Below are 12583 nucleotides of genomic sequence, written 5' to 3'. Positions count from 1 at the left end.
TCCCCTTCGGCCCGAACCCTGAGGAAAAGCCCCTTCGCCTCCGGCCCCAAACCTGAGGAAAAGCCCATTCCCCTCCAGCCCAAACCCTGAGGAAAACCCTTTCCGCTCCGGCCCCAACCCTGAGGAAAAGCCCCTTCGCCTCCAGCCCCAACCCTGAGGAAAACCCTTTCTGCTCCAGACCCAACCCTGAGGAAAAGCCCCATCAAATTCGGCCCAACCCTGAGGAACAGCCCCTGACCGTCCGGCCCCAAACATGAGGAACAGCCCCTTCCCGTCCGGCCCCAACCCTCAGGAAAAGCCCCTTTCATTCCAGCCCCAACCCTGAGGAAGAGCCCCTTCCCATCCAGCGCCAACGCTCAGGAAAATCCCCTTCCCCTCCGGCAGCAACCCTGAGGAAAATCCCCAACCCTGACGGAAAACCCCTTCCCCTCCAGCCCCAACACTGAGGAAAAGCCCCTTCCGCTCCAGCCACAACCCTGAGGAAAAGCCCCTTCCCCTCCGGCCCGAACGCTAAGGAAAAGCCCCTTCCCCTCCAGCCCCAACCCTGAGGAAAAGCCCCTTCGCCTCCAGCCCGAACCCTGAGGAAAAGCCCCTTCCCATCCAGCGCCAAGCATAAAGAAAAAACCCTTCCCCTCCGGCAGCAACCCTGAGGAAAATCCCCAACCCTGAGGAAAAGCGCCTTCCCCTCCAGCCCTAAGCCTGAGGAAAAGCCCCATCAACTCCTGACCCAAGAAGAACTATCATGATCCCCAACTTCTTAATTTGTAGTCATGCATACACCACTCTATTCTTAAATATACTGGATGAGTCTTCAGGAAATACTAACTCTCTAGCTTTTCTTGTAGTGTTAAGAAAAATATAACCCATTTTCTTCAAAATCCCCAACCCTGAGTAAAAACCACTATCCATGAGGCCCAATCCTGAGGAAAAGGCCCTTCAGGTCCGGCCCCAAGCCTGAGGAAAAGGCCCTTCAGGTCCGGCCCCAACCCTGAGGAGAAACCCCTTCCCCTCTGGCCCCAACCCTGAGGAAAAGCCCCTTCACCTCTGGCCCCAACCCCAAACAAAAGCCCCTTCCCCTCAGGCCCCAACACTAAGCAAAAGCCCATTCCTCTCCTGCACCAACCCTGAGAAATAGCCCATTCCCCTCTGGCCCAAAACCTGAGGAAAAGCCCCATCAACTCCGCACCCAACCCTAGGAAAAGCCCAATCAACCCATGAAGCCCCAACCCTGAGGAAAAACTCCTTCCCCTCCGACCCCAACCCTGAGGAAAAGCCCCATCAACTCCGGACCCAACCCTGAGGAAAAGCCCCGTCCCATGAAGCCCCAACTATGAGGAAAAACCCCTTCCCCTCCAGCCCCAACACTGAGAAAAGCCCATTCCTTTCCAACGCCAACACTTAGGAAAAGCCCCATCAACTCTGGCCCCTACCCTAAAGTAAAACCCTTTTTCCTTCGGCCCCAACCCTCAGGAAAAGCCCCATCAACTCTGGCCCCAACCCTGAGGAAAAGCCCCTTCGCATCCGGCCCAAAACCTGAGGAAAAGCCTCTTCCCCTCCAGCCCCAACCCTGAGGAAAACCCTTTCCGCTCCGGCCCCAACCCTGAGGAAAAGCCCTATCAAATTCAGCCCAACCCTGAGGAAAAGCCCCTTCCTGGCTGGCACCAAACATGAAGAACAGCCCCTGACTGTCCAGCCCCAAACATGAGGAACAGCCCCTTTCGTTCCAGCCCCAACCCTGAGGAAAAGCCCCTTCGCCTCCAGCGCCAAGCATAAAGAAAAACCCCTTCCCCTCCGGCAGCAACCCTGAGGAAAAACCCCAATCCTGAGGAAAAGTGCCTTTCCCCTCCGGCCCTAAGCCTGAGGAAAAGCCCCATCAACTCCTGACCCAACTCTGAGGAAAATCCCCGTCCCATGAAGCCCCAACTATGAGGAAAAACCCCTTCCCCTCCTGCCCCAACACTGAGAAAAGCCCATTCCTTTCCAACGCCAACACTGAGGAAAAGCCCCATCAACTCTGGCCCCTACCCTGAGGTAAAACCCTTTCCCCTTTGGCCCCAACCCTGAGGAAAAGCTCCATCAACTCTGGCCCCAACCCTGAGGAAAAGCCCCTTCGCCTCCGGCCCAAAACCTGAGGAAAAGCCCCTTCAACTCTGGCCTCAACCCTGAGGAAAAGTCCCTTCCCCTCCAGCCCCAACGCTGAGGAAAAGCCCCTTCCCCTCCGGCCCGAACGCTAAGAAAAAGCCCCTTCCTCTCCGGTCCCAAACCTGAGGAAAAACCCCTTCCCCTGTGGCCCCAACCCTGAGGAAAAGTCCCTTCCCTTCCGGCCCCAACGCTGAGGAAAAGCCCCTTCACCTCTGGCCCCAAACCTGAGGAAAAGTCCCTTTCCGCTCCGGACCTAACCCTGAAGAAAAGCCCCTTCCTGTCTGGCACCAAACATGAGGAACAGCCCCTCCCGTCCGGCCCCAAACATGAGGAACAGCCCCTTCCCATCTGGCCCCAACCCTGAGGAAAAGCCCCTTCGCCTCCGGCCCGAACCCTGAGGAAAAGCCCCTTCCCATCCAGCGCCAAGCATAAAGAAAAACCCCTTCCCCTCCGGCAGCAACCCTGAGGAAAATCCCCAGCCCTGAGGAAAAGAGCCTTCCCCTCCAGCCCTAAGCCTGAGGAAAAGCCCCATCAACTCCTGACCCAACTCTGAGGAAAAGCACCTTCCCATGAAGCCCCAACCCTGAGGGAAAACCCCTTCCCCTCCAGCCCCAACCCTGAGAAAAGCCCATTCCTCTCTGCCACCAACACTGAGGAAAAGCCACTTCCACCCCTGTCCCAAACCTGAGAAAAAGCCCCTTCCCCTCCAGCCTCAATCCTGAGTAAAAGACCCTTCCCATCCTGCCCCAACCCTGAGGAAAAACTTCCAACCCTGAGTAAAAGCCCCTTCCCCTCCAGCACCAACCTTCAGGAAAAACCCCTTCCCCTCTGGCCCCAACCCTGAGGAAAAGCCCCGTCCCATGAAGCCCCAACTGTGAGGAAAAACCACCTCCCCTCCGGCCCCAACACTGAGAAAAGCCCATTCCTTTCCAACACCAACACTGAGGAAAAGCCCCATCAACTCTTAGATGGGGTAGATTAAAAGGTTTGACCCTTTGGTGTCATTTGCTATTTTCAACTTGACTGGAATAAAATAAACAAGAAGCCCCGCAAAAAAAAAAAAAAAAAAGAAAAAAAAAAACACCCCACACTGAAGTAACAACCTGTATAGAACAGTTGACAGAGACTTGATGGAAAATTGTGCTCTCTAGTGGATAAATGTGATTTTGCACAATAAAGTTTCAAACCATGCTGATTCATCCACCTGACCAACGCATCTTCAGTGCAGAGAAAAATATCAAGATTTGGACAACATGAAAAGAGTGTTGAACGAGGCACTTGCAGATTTATTATAACCAAGATAGGTTTATACTGAGTTACATGACAGACCAGAGCTAAATAAGGCTTCTAATTATACAAAGAAAATACCTGAGACATGCTTTTATGCTTGTTTACATTTTAAAAAGTGGCACGTAATGCAATAATAAAACATGTTTTTCTTTTTTTTTTTTTTAGTAACATGACTACTTGGTTAATTTTAATGTAGTCCTAGATAATACTGTATAGTCTGTATACTGTGTATTTACACTAGGTAATGCTGTTTGGTTTACAGAATAAGGAGTAGGATTTTTCTACAAATAAGCTGAATAACAGAATGATCTCTGTTGATTTATTTATAGGAAGAAGAACTATCATGATCCCCAACTTCTTAATTTGTAGTCATGCATACACCACTCTATTCTTAAATATACTGGATGAGTCTTCAGGAAATACTAACTCTCTAGCTTTTCTTGTAGTGTTAAGAAAAATATAACCCATTTTCTTCATCACTGCTGTCCTATGTTTATTTTTTCTGGGCAGGTATGGACTAATGAACACATGAATTCAACTTAATAGCAGATGAATTAGAATGTATTTTTAAAGAATAATTGGCCAATTTAAAGAATAATTTGGCCACTTTATGCTTCCTCAACAGTATACAGAATTTAACTTCTTTGAACTCTGCATCCTAACTAGGTTGTTGGAATAAGTCTGAAGTTAGAAGACAAAAATATGGAAGTGTTTAAAAAGCTAAGTTTACAGTTAATGTGCTAATTTTAAAAGGTATTAAAATATGGCATGTATTTAAATCAAAAGCAAGGATCTAGAAAGACGTGGGACATTAGATTTTCTCTTTGATGTGGTTGCTGAATGCGATGATCAGCTGTTAACTATTACAGAAAGTAGCATTCTCTTCCTCTTTGGCCCTTAAAGATGAAATATGGGAAGGAAGCATGGGGAAAATATTTCTTTTTATAATGCATACAGAAATCTACCTTTCATGTTTTAAGTTACCTAATATACTCAGAACAGGCAGCCTAAGACTTCAGCAAAGCCAATTGTATCATAAAAATCAATTTAAAAAAAAATCAGAATAAAAAAATCAAATAAAAAATCAAAAATCATAAAAAATCAATAAAAATCATAAAAATCAAAAAAATCATAAATCATAAAATCATGAAGCCAAAAGTATCATAAGCCATAAAGTATCATAGAAGTTAAAAATCTGCCTTCAAAAAATCTAGCTGGCAAATCTTTTGGTTTCTTATTTTTAATGAAAAATTTTAATAGATGATCTTATGCCTAGAGCAAGAAAGGGAGAGTTGCACTGACTTGTGGTATAACTGGTGCTGATTTGGCAGTAATTTTAACAATTGTATTTAGTTAATCCCATGACAGCAAACTTAAAAAGTTTTTGCACTGGCAGTCATTCATAATTTTAAGTCAGAGAACAGTTGTCAGTGATATAATAAAAGGAAAATCTCTATTTCAGCAGTTTTGTCAGTTCTTATTAATTTTTCTATTCAGTGATATAAGAGAGAAACTGTAGTTTGGGTATGGCTAAATGTCCATATTTTTTGAAGTGCTGGAACTCTAAGAGACAGTTTCCATTTAATATTCTCCTGGCTCTATCATTTAAACCATACTTTATTTAACCCATATCATTTAAAATCATATACAAGAAAGACTTCAGTTCATCTAAGAAAATGGTTTTGAAATTAAGGAGACAGAAGCAAGAGATACCCCTTCCAGTTCTGTGCAGTTATCATTACAGATAGGTAATACAGAGAGATCTTAAATATATTTAGCTTAAAATTCCATAGTATTCATGCAAAATTAGCATAAAGTTTTGAGCATGTTGTAGCACCACTTCAAATTAACTGATACCTGATATCATCAGTTTTGTTGTATTAATACCTGTCAGTTATACTAGTGCACATACAGAGGGGAGGCAGGCCAGTAACTGAGAGAAATGCTTGTTTTTCTAAGCCTCATTTGGGAGTGGGCAGGTCTGTAAAACCTGCCTTTTTAGCTACAAAAGCGTTATCACAGCAAGACAGAAGTTTCACTGGGTTTTGCAGACTCAGCTAGTTACATCACATTAGAGTTGGTTCGCTATTGAAAGTCATGGAGAAAAATACTAAACTATAGCTCAGTAAATTAACGCCTTAAATGTAAGCCATCCAAAAATTAGGTCAAATGTTATAGGCTACAAAATCCTACTTAGAAATTCAATTTAGCCCACATAGGAAGTGCAAATATGTTATCTTCCAATTAAAAATCAATCTTGTTTCTTGAGGGGAAGAGAGAGACCAAAACCCCAGGCAATTCATGCCAGCTTCCAATCCCATCCTACAAGAAAACTTTGAGGTTTTTGGAACAGCCAGGAAGTCATCCAGTGACAAATTACTGTTGCTACTACAACACTACCGCGACAGACCATTTTAAGGATAATTTCCAGTAACTCCTTCAGAAGCTATTGTGCGAAGAATGCAAAAGCTCACACTGACCTATTATAATTCAAGTACTCTCTCTACTTCATGATAAAGAGGCTTTAGAGAAGATGAAAGCACAGCCCAGGAGATCTTCTTAAAACAGGGCAAATGTCAGAATTCTTTCAATTTCCTATAGCTCAGCAGTTGCCGAAGTGCCATTTGTGTAATCACCTTTAGACTTCATGTGGTCCTGAATTGATGCAGTCTAGAAGAAGAAGGGGTAGAGTGAGTTAGAATTAAAACATTCATCTTACAAAGTCTGGTTGTCAGAGCAATTTCTAAAAGCATAAATTTGAAGAAGCAGACAGTGCTAGGTCCCAACAGCAATGGGGAGAAATAGCAACTAAAAAAAAACCAACAACCTCGAAGTTCTGTGTTAAGTCAGTGTACGAAATGGGTATTGCTGTCCAAAGTCAAACTATTCTTACATCTCTCACCTTGGCACAACTTTCATTTTGGGTGATGTGAAATCTAGACCTAGTATTAAATGCTTCTACCCACAGAATCATTATCACAAAAGGTTCTCTTCACATGTAGAGACACTGGGAAGTCAGACTGTCTTGTGGAACATAACTTCTACATAATTTTATGCTTACAGACCAAGGGGCAATTCTGTTCTGAAGTTGTTCTGGGGGGGTTGGGTGAACATGTAGACAGATGTTTTTTCCTTCCGTGATATTATCTAGTATTTTAGTATCTAGTGGCTCTACAGGCTACTGAATTACCACGGTCACGGATTCACCAATAACGTATAACCATCCTTATTCTAGTCGCGTTCAGTGAGAACTATCATGGCTAGGAACAATGCAGTTAAGTGCAATTTATTACAGCAACAGGTACACAGGTTCTTTGGATTGCTGGTGATAATTTACTGTCTGCAAATGCAAGCTAGCATGCATGAAATACACAGGTGTGCAGCCTGGAAATTAACGCATTAAAAGGCACAAAGACTCTGTAGAGATTTCTAAGTTTCCACGGAGTCACACAGTATAACCAAGTGTTCAAATCTCACCCAAAGGCGTCCCAATGTGGGGGGAAGAGAGGCTCAGCCCATCGACTGATCCCAGGGGACAGGAGGTCCTCAGGATGGTGTATTCCCTCATGATGGTATCTTCCCTGACAATGGTATCTCTCTTAGGCCAATTTATATTATTTTCTATCTTTTAGGTGGAGCTTGAGTGACTCTAGTCAAGCATATCTTAGTTATGATTGGTGAAAAGTTTTCCCGTCTCTGTTTAAAGGTATAGGCTCCGAGAAATTCCGAGCCGTACTCAGTGAGGGATGGTCGCACCTTGGAGGCAGGTAGCTTTTGGGATGGAGGTGTGTTTTGGTATTATAATGACATTATAATGAGCAAAAGTACACTAGAGTACAGCATTTGTCAAAACATGACAGGTCGTTGGCTCAGGGTAGCAAAAAGTGCAGCTTACCGGTCTCGGTGTGCACAAGAACAATCGAGTCCCCATCTAGTCACAGAGCCTAGCCGTGGTGTCTCCACTCCACTCTATGCTCCGTACTGTTCCTCAGTCAGCACACCAGGTTCCCCCAGTGCGATAGCATGTAAGATTGGAAGCCTAGGGAACGCTCAGGTAATGCAGCTACACCCTACCCTGAAAGCCTCTTCAATGCTGTACATTTTCTTTAAAATGTGAATATTAGTTTTATTTTCCTAGTTACTTTAGGCAATTGCACCACAAGGCTGAAGCTTCATGCTGGTCACACTATGAGAGGGTCAAACTCACCTTTATTACTGCTACTTGATTTTTAGCAATAGCTTTCTTGAATTTTGGAAAAGTCAGTCCCCTACATACAGGGTCTGAGAACTGCAAACAATCATACAGGCAAAGTTTCTGGCAAAAAACATATAAAGCTTAAACACAGCATAACACATACATTCTTAGCTTTTCCATTACTTAGTCCAATTTAATCAAAACAACATGATAGTAAAAGTGTTTTATATTATAACCAAAAGATAAAATTACAAATGTGATAAAAGATGGCAGTGTGCATCTACCTAGCAGCTTGGGTTGTTCACCATTGCACCAGTTAAAACAAACCAGGAATTCAGTCATTATATGTTTTCAGTAGGTCATACAACCTTGTTATTTAATTATTTCTCTGGGAGTTAAAGCAGTACAAAGACCAAGATGCGGTTCCTAAAGTGAATTTAGGAAGGAATTGGTTGAGCAGATTCACAGAAAAAAGATCACAGAAAGCATCTGATGAGTATACCTAGAAAAAAGTTATTTAATTTATACTAAAATATCTAAAATTTTGGTAATAGTTATTGAGCAACAGACATTTCAACAAGCTGAAACAGGTCTGTAAGAGAACTGTTTTAGACATACCTACATAGAGCAGCAGTATCAATTTAAAAATCAGTATGTTCACATCAGAAAACACCATGAAGAAGCATGCACATTTATTTCCAGACAGAAAGTAGAATATATTCTGGTTTCTGTAAAGAAGTGTAATTAAAGCAAAACAAGAACTAAACTAAGTCTTGTTTAATAGTCATAGACCCTGTTCTAACTAGAGCTGGCCAAAGCTTCTTAACTATTTAGTATTTCCAGAAAGAACAGCTTAGAAGCACAACAGATTGAACGCTTAAGCTTCACATGTATTTGCAAAACAAAGTATTCTTATGTCTTACATAGTTGCTCTTCACAGACACAGAGAAGTTCAAAGTAAAGAGAACTCTACAACTCCAAAAAGCCATTAAACCAGAAAAAAAGAGCTTTTTATATCGGCAACAGAACCAGTTCATCAGACAGAGCCCAGACCTTCCCAGAACACAGAGAACTATTAACACAGCAATCACAAATCAGAATCACAAAGAGGAAACTCACAGACTATACATGTGACTTGCAGAAAATGGACTCCACAATCAGTAAGATTGTAAAGTAGGTATGTTTATTCAGCACTGGGCAGCACGGGGGTAGTCCCGCCAAAGTCGTGCAGGCCTGATGCGGCAACTTGCCTTTGTTATATGCAGTAAAGAGTTACATATGCATGAAGTTTCACAATATGCCTATACATATTCATAACCTGTCCCCGCTTCATATTAAAATTAGTTCCAAGGAGTCATTTCCATAAACTCCTCCCATCTGCGCTTGCACAGTGTATTCTGGTGGTGGTCGTCAGGGGTCGTGGGGATGAAGACTGATGACTCTTCCTTGTCACCGCTAGTTGACCTCTTGTCTTTGCACAGACTCAGTTGCTGCTTGGCTCTTGCCCATCTGCAGGACCAGTTTCTACCAGTTTCTTAAGATAGGCTCACTCTCTTATTAGGAGACTGACCTTGGTAAGGGGCCCAAGGCTTCTTGCTTTAGTTAATTTGCACAATGCACCATAGTTAGCAAAGACACTAAGTAGCATCCTAGTTTAATGCCGTCAGCGCTCTGTCTCTACTTGATAAGATTCTCCTAACTCCCTCTCTCACATGTCCTAAAGCTATGATAAAACCCAACAGTGTAGTCTTAGTGACTTTTTTTTTTTTTAAGATACATCCCCTCAGGCATCTATAGTAGCCTTCCATATAAGCTTTTTCACATCTTAGAACACTAAAACAATGTAATAACAGGCCAATTTATTACGAAGTTCTTTAAAAAGCTTACAGCTTAACAGAAGTTGCAACACCCTAAATTCAGCCTTTCTAAATCAATACCAAAGTCTTCACAAACTGCATAAACTCCCCCATCACAGGTATTTCTTACTTATGTAGTCCCACAATTACATAATTAGCACATCAATTTCTTTCACCTTTGTAGTTTTATTCCACTTTGTCACTTCTCACACTTCAAGCGGATTTTTTTAATTTCTGCCATTTATCTTTCAAAGTGTTTGCGACATTTGTGTCCTAGCTTTAGGTGTTCTGTATGATACATTATTGCAGAAATAAAAACTTCCATTTTATCCTGTGTGGTTTTAATACAACTCACTAGCTGCCAAAATTATCATTTTTCACCCCACTTCATCCTCTCACAAAGGCCTTTATCACCACTGGTGCCTTGTATGGGTGCAGCAAAGAAGGGACAGTGGTCCCCACAACCGCAAGAACACGCAGAAACCAAAGCTTTTGCCCACACTTCATAGAAGTTGCAGACTATTTGGGTTTATTGCATGTTAAGAAGATTATCAAAGCTAAGATTTTCTTAAAAATCACAAAGTGTGTCACTGTACCCTAATAACCTATTTTGAAAGCAGAATTACTGGGGGGTGAAATGAGTTTACCAGAGTCAAATTAGACATGGGAACATCCCCATCCCAAAATAGCGGCCGTACACCCACTCTCCTCCTGCTGTACCCTGCAGCCTTCAGCCTCAGCAGCACATACCTGCGTGTCACCCGTGGCTTCAGGTGTCCTGCCGGGTGCCACCTCCTCACTCAAGCACTGGCCAGCAGCCAGCTCCTGCCTTGGCAACCCCAGCACATTTACAGTTGATATTCCTTGATTATAATCCTGACAGCTAAACTAGATCACTTTGGTATGAACCCACACCCCAGGATGATTCCTTTGCTCGGTAACTTGCTGCAGAAGTCTATCTGGCAGTACACTTCATGCTTACCTACAGGTGTCAGAAAAGGAGAATGGAAGCCAAAATGGTGCTCCAGTTTGGCGTGAGATTTGTACAGCAATTCAGTTTTCTCAGCACTATCCCTCCAGTCCATGGCTCACTTCCACTCCTGCAGCAGCCCTGCAGGTGTCATCCTGGCAAAGAGCAGCGCTAAATGTCTTCCTGTTGTGTTCTGCAACAGTGCTCTTCTTTTCCCCTGCATGAGTCAGGGTGTCATCCTCCAGAACAGGAATGTCCGCACAAGGGCACAGGACACCGCCTTCCTCCTGGAGACTCAAGGTTTCCACAGTAACTGGAAGAATTTAAAAAACTTCTTAACGTGCTCAGGCTCACCAAAGACTAATAAAAGCCAACAAGAATCCCAAAACTGAGGAGAAAACAACATTTTGTCACTGTTGGCACACAGACCAGAACCAGACAATATCCTGTTGTTCTTTCTCTCTGTTTTTCCCCATAGCAGCAGCAGCATCAAGAAGAGAGAGACAAAGGGCCGGGGAAATGGCTAGCACACACAGACACAGATGTTGAATGCGATGGGCAGGATACACAGCCATGCTGCAGTCCGTGGAGTTAAAGAGCCCCAGAGCTTTATGAACGTTTAGATATATTTCACTGAATGTAACAGTCAATTTGTCCCACCATTGCTATGCATTAAGAAGTATTGAAAATATATCTGTTTTACTTATACTAATTCTATATGAAGTGTAGAACATTCTCCTGAATGAAATTAAAAGGATCTCCCCTTTCCATTGACAGGAAATGATCACCATAATCTTAATAACAAACTAAATGCATCTATTCTCCACAACTGGCCTACAGACTCAAGGTCTGGTCATGGTGAATCCTTGGCTCAAGCTGCTGGTGAAAGGCAATGAGTGCAAAGTTAGCAGCTGCTACCTCACCTCAGCTGCAGGCTGGTTGCCCTTGTGACTTGCGGAAAACGGACTCCACAATCAATAAGATTGTAAAGTAGGTATATTTATTCAGCACTGGGCAGCACGGGGGTTAGTCCCACTGAAGTCGTGCGCACCTGACGCAGCAATTTGCCATGGTTACATGCAGCAAAGAGTTACATATGCATGAAGTTTCACAATACGCCTATACATATTCATAACCTGTCCCCGCTTCATATTAAAATTAGTTCCAAGGAGTCATTTCCATAAACTCCTCCCATCTGCGCTTGCACAGTGTATTCTGGTGGTGGTTGTCAGGGGTCATGGGGATGAAGATTGAAGACTCTTCCTCGTCACCGCTAGTTGACCTCTTGTCTTTGCACAGACTCAGTTGCTGCTTGGCTCTTGTCCATCCGCAGGACCAGTTTCTGCCACTTTCTTAAGACAGGCTCACACTCTTATTAGGAGACTGACCTTGGTAAGGGGCCCAAGGCTTCTTGCTTTAGTTAATTTGCACAATGCACAATAGTTAGCAAAGACACTAGGTAGCATCCTAGTTTAATGCCGTCAGCACTCTATCTCTACTTGATAAGATTCTCTTAACTCCCTCACTCACTTGTCCTGCCCACACCGAGTTGTTAAATCCTGGCAACTTCTGAGCCCAGTTGTCCTTTTAATTCCTCCGGCTCTGTCAGCACTGGATTGATGGGGTGAACAGTATTTCAGGCTGACTGCCTTTCTAAGATCTCATTGTTCTGTGCCTGTAATTTGAGCATTATCCTGGCTTTGCTTGGTTTACTTATATTGTGCTAAAATCCTGAAATGGCTGTATGGTTACATAGCTGACTAGCAAGGTCTGGGGAAAAAAAAATAAAAAAGACAGTGGAACTTGTAGATAAAACTTGGTTTAATTAGCTTTGAGCATGGCGTGAAACTCGAGGTGCCTCAAAGTCACCTTGCTCGATGACAGGTGAAGATTTAACCAACCAAACAGACCCAGCACACCAGAACCTGGCTTTGGAAGGACCTCGGAGCCACGCAGCTGAAACGCTGCTCTAGAGGAGCGGGGACAGCCCTTCATTAGCTAATTGCAGGCCCGTAATTACACAGTGTCAGGTCGCCCCGCTGACCGAACCACCGCATTCCCCCGAGTTTCCTCCGCCCCCCGCCTTTAGGGCGCGTTGGTGCAGCCCCAGGCGCGGCCGCCTACCCCTCC

At 43.9% G+C, this 12583-nt stretch overlaps 1 long non-coding RNA gene across 1 annotated transcript; it reads right to left on the bottom strand.

Moving 5' to 3' along the window:
* Positions 1-553: 553 nt before the first annotated feature.
* On the bottom strand, positions 554-12583 carry LOC310904893. The gene is made up of 3 exons (XR_014588673.1): positions 8747-12583; positions 7640-7747; positions 554-6102 (listed from the first exon to the last, which is right to left on the bottom strand). It is a non-coding gene; the product is annotated as an uncharacterized lncRNA (long non-coding RNA).

Source organism: Anser anser, assembly GCF_964211835.1.
Source record: "Anser anser genome assembly, chromosome: 10".
Classification (NCBI taxonomy): Eukaryota; Metazoa; Chordata; class Aves; order Anseriformes; family Anatidae; genus Anser; species Anser anser.
The sequence above is the reverse complement of the archived record's forward strand: the minus strand, read 5'-3'. Positions and strand labels throughout refer to the sequence as shown.